The sequence below is a fragment of the Tupaia chinensis genome, unplaced genomic scaffold (genome assembly GCF_000334495.1).
Source record: "Tupaia chinensis unplaced genomic scaffold, TupChi_1.0 Scaffold143976_1, whole genome shotgun sequence".
Lineage (NCBI taxonomy): Eukaryota > Metazoa > Chordata > Mammalia > Scandentia > Tupaiidae > Tupaia > Tupaia belangeri.
This window is the reverse complement of record NW_006203827.1, coordinates 359445-365743: the sequence shown is the minus strand read 5'-3', so window position 1 is coordinate 365743 and position 6299 is coordinate 359445. Positions and strand designations below refer to the sequence as shown.

The following is a 6299-nucleotide window of genomic DNA, read 5'->3' as shown; positions in this document are numbered from 1 at the left end:
GGGGCCGGAGGCTGAGCGCCGCCTCCGGACCCCAGGCCCGTTGCTGTGGGGGGCTCCGTGGCGTAGGCGCCGCTGCCATTTTAGTTGGGTGGTATAATCGATGGACTTTTTGCAGAAGGGGAAGGAGGTGGGTAGTACTTCCTCTCGGTGCGAGGCGAGCTGCAGCCTGGGCCCCCTGGAACCTTAAGAATTCGGGGGAGGCGGTACTCGAGTTTTGGCCTCAGGCGTGAGAATCTTGTCGGGTTTTTCTCTCCTCTATTCTGGGGGGTTGCCCTCGCTTCCCCGCGTTGTATATGACGAGCTTGGGTTTGGAAAAAGAGGAACAAAAATCAGGCTGCTGTACGTCAGATGCTGGGAACTCTTGGGCCTTTAGATTTCCCCAGGATTTGCAAAACCCCATTTTGAGCCCTTCTGCGGGGCATTACCAATTAGGCGCCCCCCTGGGGCCAAGATGACATCTTCCCTGAAGATCTGAGGCAGATGTGGTTTACTCCCATGTTCGAATAACTCTGGCGTATCCTTTGCCAGATATCACTGGAAGATCCCCCAAAAGGGAGGGAAAAGCCGTTGCGTGTTTGTTTTTCCCTGGGAAAGGGTGGGAAATGGGCCAAATTATTTCCAAGTTAATTTCCGTTCAATTCTCCAACAGCCTGACCCCTCCCCCCTCCAAAAATAAAAAAGCTGAAGGGTCTCTGGGCTTCTGCGGGCGGTACCTGCCACGTACGCCCTAAGCTTAGTAACTAGTATTAACCGGTTGGGCTTCTGCTTCCTGAATACTCAGTCCCTTTTTCCCTTATGCTGATTAATTTCAAGATGGAGGAGACAGCCACGTTCCTTCCCTAGACAGTTTCACCATACTTAATCCACAGGTTAGCCTGGGAATCTAAGACCTAGCAGACTTGTTATTCCATTTTTTTCATTTGGGGGCAAGAGGATGCATTTATATCAGATTGTCTTCCATTATTTGCTGGAGATGAGGAGCCCGCATTTCCTTAATCTGAGTTAACTGCAGTTTTGCACGATTGAAGGGAGGAAGAAAATAGTGAGCAATCTGCTACTAAAGTAACTACTACTATCACTCCATCAGGTATATACAGGCACAGGGATGGCCCCCATCAGTTTTCTAAACTGTAAAAACATAGTTTAAGTACTCAGACTAAACACTTTCTTAAAATATAATTTTAGGACACTCACTGAAAAAATGTTATAAACACTATTTAGCCGAAGATGTCCTTATGATTTTTTTAAAATACTTTTTAGTTCCTGGCTCACGCTAATGTAATGTGCCAAGTAAGTCCTAGAAAGAGACTGTCAGAATCAGAAAATAATTACAGGTCTGATAAGGAAAGGACCACTTTTAAGCAAGCTTATAGTAAAAAGTGGATTGACTATCAGTCTTTAAGGAAATCGTATGGCTCCTGATTCCCTCTGATCTTGATCACTCCAAATGTACTAATACTATCAATAATATTGAATTAGGTTGGGTTATGGTGTGTGTGTGTGTAATTATAATACATAGGATGTGTATTTTTTTAGGATGTTCTGTTTCAAAGTGTGTATCTTATGAAAGAGGAAGAATAATGGATTCTTTTTTTTTCTAGAGCAGAGAGTGAAGATAACTAAAATCCAGTTTATTGTATTTCAATACTATGTCATAAGTCAGGTAATTTATTTTTTGTTGCGTCTCCTGATGATTTATATATAGAATGCATGTTTACAAATACTTATTGTTCTATTTTGCAGGCCCTGTAATTGGATGGGCTCATTGATATGTATTAGTTGGTGTTGGGTATCCTTCATGAAAATGGGTACTTTACACAGGGAATTCAAAGGGTAATGTTTCTGAGTACCTGGAACTTTCCAGTGTTTTATCTGTGGGTTTTACTCTTTTAAAATAATGCCTGAAGTTTACCAGTAGTTGTATAGAACAGACAGAACAGAAATTTATTGCCTTCAATAATTGTTGGAATGATATGGCTATAAGTAAGTAGCATTTAAATGTTCACTGAATAACTAAATGAAATAGATTATCTTATAGTAGTATAATCTTATATTTTCTGTAGTATTTGATTTCTCTGAGATTCAAGAAGTCATATATAGTACCCTGATTACTATTAACTTTTCATTATCATCATCAAGGTAACCACATAATTTATGACTCTCATCAGGACACTTTTAAGAGCAAAAGGAACATTATTAGTAATTATTCCTGGACAACAGGTGTAGACCTGGATTGTTCCTGGCAAAGTGATGTGGGTGGTTAGCCTATATTCATTACTACCATTGAAGGCTTATGTGCTAGGCCCTGTACTTTGCATGCATTATTTTATAATCTTCACAGTAAAGCTTTATAAAGATGTTAACTGTTTCATAGAGGAAATGAAGATTCAGAGAACAGGTTAAGTAATTTCTCCTTAGTTAAATAGCTAGTAAGTGGAGAGCCCTCATTTTATCCCGGGTTTGTCTGACATTGAAGTCACTACATTTTGGTGCCTTGGTTTGATCAAGTCAGATCAAATTAGACTTTATTTGTCTGATTATATTGAAAATGTAATGGAGGGACCAGCAGGTGGCGTGATAGTTAAGGTGCAGGACACTCCTACATGTCCGATCATGGTTCAAGTCCTGGACCTGGTGGTTTGCTTTCTCATTTTCTCTCTCTGGCTGATCAAACTGGAAAATAATAATAAATAAAGTTAAATAAAATAGTTCTTAAAAAAAAGGTAATGGAAACATTTGGAAATGTTATAATAAGAAATCTATAAGTTATTCTGCATCTGAACCTCTTTCCCCTTGTGCTAGTTGTTATCAAAAAATTTTGTTAGCACTTGAGGTAATCTGTTTTATGAAGTAGGTGAAACTTTTCTGGCAGCTAGCTGTTAGTGCTCTCTCCATATAATTTGATAAACTTAATTAAAAATCAAGAATGTTTTTTAGAAATAGTTCAGTGGTAAAATGATATCTAGAAATGTTAAGCTGGTTGGATATCGTTCAGACTTTTTTTTTAGAGGTTTTTGCTATAGGACACATGCACTCACCAGAAAGAGAGACAGAAAACCAGAAATCACCTCCCGGGGGGATAACCACACCGAATTCCCTTCTCCTTCATTCTCTTCTTGGGATCTTGGGCACGCATGCACACCCGCCCAACGTGAGTTTAAGCCACTGGGTTCGAAACTCAAACCGCAGGGTCCAGCGATGTAGTCATTGCGCCATCTGCTGGTCCTGAATATCTTTCAGATTAGTGAACATGTACTAAGGCCTACAGCAGGTCAAGTGAGGCATCTGCGTTAATGGAACAAGGGTATGTGCATATTACTTTTCACATTGTCCAGGTGGATTAATAAAAAGAAATCACTGACCTGCCTCATCTTACCTTGACTCAGACCAATAAGATATTAGAATTTGGGGCCACAGCCTAGGACAGGACAAGTTTTTCTTTTATAAGTCTAGTTCCTTAACATTTTTGTATAGTATAAATATTTCCAAAAACCTTATGACCTATTAATTTAAAAAGTATTCTGTTTCTTTTCTTTTTTTCTATTTTTTTTTTTGGAGAGGTTTTTGCCATAGGGCGTGTACACTCGCCAGACAGACAGAGAGAGATATAGAGACAGAAAGCGAGAAATCACCCCCCAGGGGGGATGGCCACGCCGCAATCCCTTCTCCTCCATTCTCCTCTCGGGATCTTGGGCACGCACGCACACGCGCCTGGCGTGAGTTTTAAGCCACCGGGTCCGGCACGCGAACCGCGGTCGACTACATGGGAGTCCAGCAACATAACCATTACGCTAACTGCTGGTTCCCAAAAGTATTCTGTTTCTATAATATGAAGTTTTGATAAACAGTATAAGAAAACAATAATACTTCTGTGTCCATTTTTTTTCATTATTTTTTCCTCAAATGCAAATATATTCAGTTTCGCAAATCAAGCAGTTCATTTCCCTTTCATCAGTTGAAGTATTTTTTTAAAAGTAAGCCTCATTTTTGGAAATAGATTTGTGAACTTAACAGCTTCCATAGTAGTTGATAGGTTCACTCTAGATTTTCTCATATTTTATTGTTCCATCTCAAGATTTTAATTTCATTAAGTGTAATAGCACCTACATATGTGAGACAAATATCTGTAGATAGTGCTTGGTGTATAAATAAATTTATGGATCTCTTGGGATTAATTTTTTAACTACAAGTAGGAATGCTGTAAGTGTTTGATGGTCCAGGTGTTTACATGGTAAACCAACATGGTACCTTCTCGTGGGAAAGGAGATATTTAAGTTTAATGTAATTTCCCTTTAGCATCAATTATAAGTAAGATGACTATATAAATTATCCAAACTAGGATACTTTTGAAAATGAAAGGGGGTTCATTTTAATAATTACTCTGACACAAGTGTTAACCATTACTCTTCTAAACAAACTACAATCACCCTCATCTTACCATTTCTATGTAGGAATATTGGTTCAGGAAAGACAGTTGTCAGCATCTTTGTTCCTAAATGCAAAATTGTTTTTGTCAATAAAACAGTGCTTGGTGTAAAGCATATTTTCTTTTTTGGTCAAGTGATTTTTATTTAAAAACTTGGCTTCAGAGAGAGCAGATGATATAGCAGTTACATTGCTTGACTCCCACATGGCCAACCGTGGTTTTAGTCCCAAACCTGGTGGCTTGAAAATTACACCAGTCTTGTGTGCATGTGTGCCCAAGATCCCAAGAGGGTGTGACCATCACTCATGGGGCATGATTTCTCACTTTCCCTCTAACTGTCTCTGTCTCTCTCTCTGTCAAGTACACACAGCCTAAAGCAAAAACCTATAAAAAAGAATTGACTTCACTCTTCTTTTTTTTTTTAAGTGGACTTCTTTATGGGAAATGTGTATGTCCTTAAAATAGTTAACTTTAGTTACTAGTAAATACCAACATTGCCAGTAATCAGTGCTTTTATATACTCATAATTTTTTTAAATAGGTGAGCCTTTTGGGTTCTTGGGTCCCTCCTCCTTTCTTTTTGACTTCTTGGGAATAGTGAAAAATCAAGTCAAAATTGACTTCATAGGTATAACCAAATTCTAATTTCGTGATGTTGCTTGATAATAAAAGAACATGAAATGAGTAATGAAGATTAAATTTGCTATCTAAATTGAAGTACGTGAGAAGATGAAATGTCATAATGATTGCCTTTTTTTTTTCCATAGGGCATGTGTGCTTGCTGGGGAGACAGAGACAGAAAGTGAGAAATCACCCCCTGGGGGGATGGCATGTACACTCACATGACCAGTGTGAGGTTTATTTGGTTTTGTTTTTGAGAGAGAGATTTTTGCTATAGGGCACGTGAGCTCTCCAGAAAGACAGAGAGAGACAGAAAGCAAGAAATCACCCCCCACGGGGGATGGCCACACCGCAATCCCCTTCTCTTCCATTTTCCTCTAGGGATCTTGGGCACACACGCACACACACCTGGTGTGAGTGTAAGGCACAGGGTCTGGGACTCAAACCGTCGTCGACTACATGGGAGTCCAGCGACATGCCATTAGGCCAACTGCTGGTCCCGTGAGTTTTAAGCCGCTGGGTCCAGGACTTGAACTCTGGTTGACTACATGGGAATCCAGTGACATAACCATTATGGCATCTGCGGGTCCCAATCATCATGATTTCTTAACTAGGTTGATTTTACAAATTGGTGATATTCTACCAAAGTCTTTGGTCTTTTGATATACTGAAGTTCTTAATACTTTTTCAATTTAACCATTACTTTTTCAATTTAACTATTTGAGAGCATGATAGTAGTCAAAATTGTGAACTGCAAGTTAATCACTATCAAGAGATTAGACACATGAGGAAAATTCCTAAGTCCTTTTGGCTTTCTCTTTTTCCCGTGGTCCTTTTCTAGTGATAAAGATAGAAGGATACAATGGAGGCTAAGCTAACACTGCTGTTTAGATAATGTTTTATAATCTCTTATTTCAATAATAGTATCAGCAGTGGTGGGTGGATTCTTTGGTGCTATATTCTGATAGGCCATTCTTGGAAATTATCAAGAAATTGTGTGGTTGGTAAGGGGTCTCATGCAATAATAAAAGCTATGAAGCATTAACCTTGCCTTGCTTTTTAAACAATGCTTTATATTTCTTTTCAAAAGGCTTAGGTAGTCATGTAATAGAGATAGAAATGCAAAATTAGCAAAATGGCAGTGAGAAAAACACAGCTTCCAGGCTTACATTTCCAGTTATGTTGTTTTGGTTTTTTTTTTCTTTTAAGAATTATTTAATTTTGGGACCAGCAGTTAGCGTAATGGCTATGTC

The 6299-nt window shown here is 38.9% G+C and overlaps 1 protein-coding gene across 3 annotated transcripts in view; it reads left to right on the top strand.

The window, feature by feature from the left end:
* The window catches only part of RLIM (ring finger protein, LIM domain interacting), a 35741-nt gene that overhangs the window by 930 nt on the left and 28512 nt on the right, over nucleotides 1-6299 (top strand). For 2 of the 3 annotated variants that reach the window (XM_014583013.2, XM_027767173.1), the window contains exon 2: nucleotides 1602-1663. The exons of the other annotated variant lie outside the window; for it this stretch is intronic. The gene's annotated coding sequence lies outside the window, so the exon portion shown is untranslated. The remainder of the gene's footprint in view (nucleotides 1-1601; nucleotides 1664-6299) is intronic. 3 annotated transcript variants of the gene reach the window in all.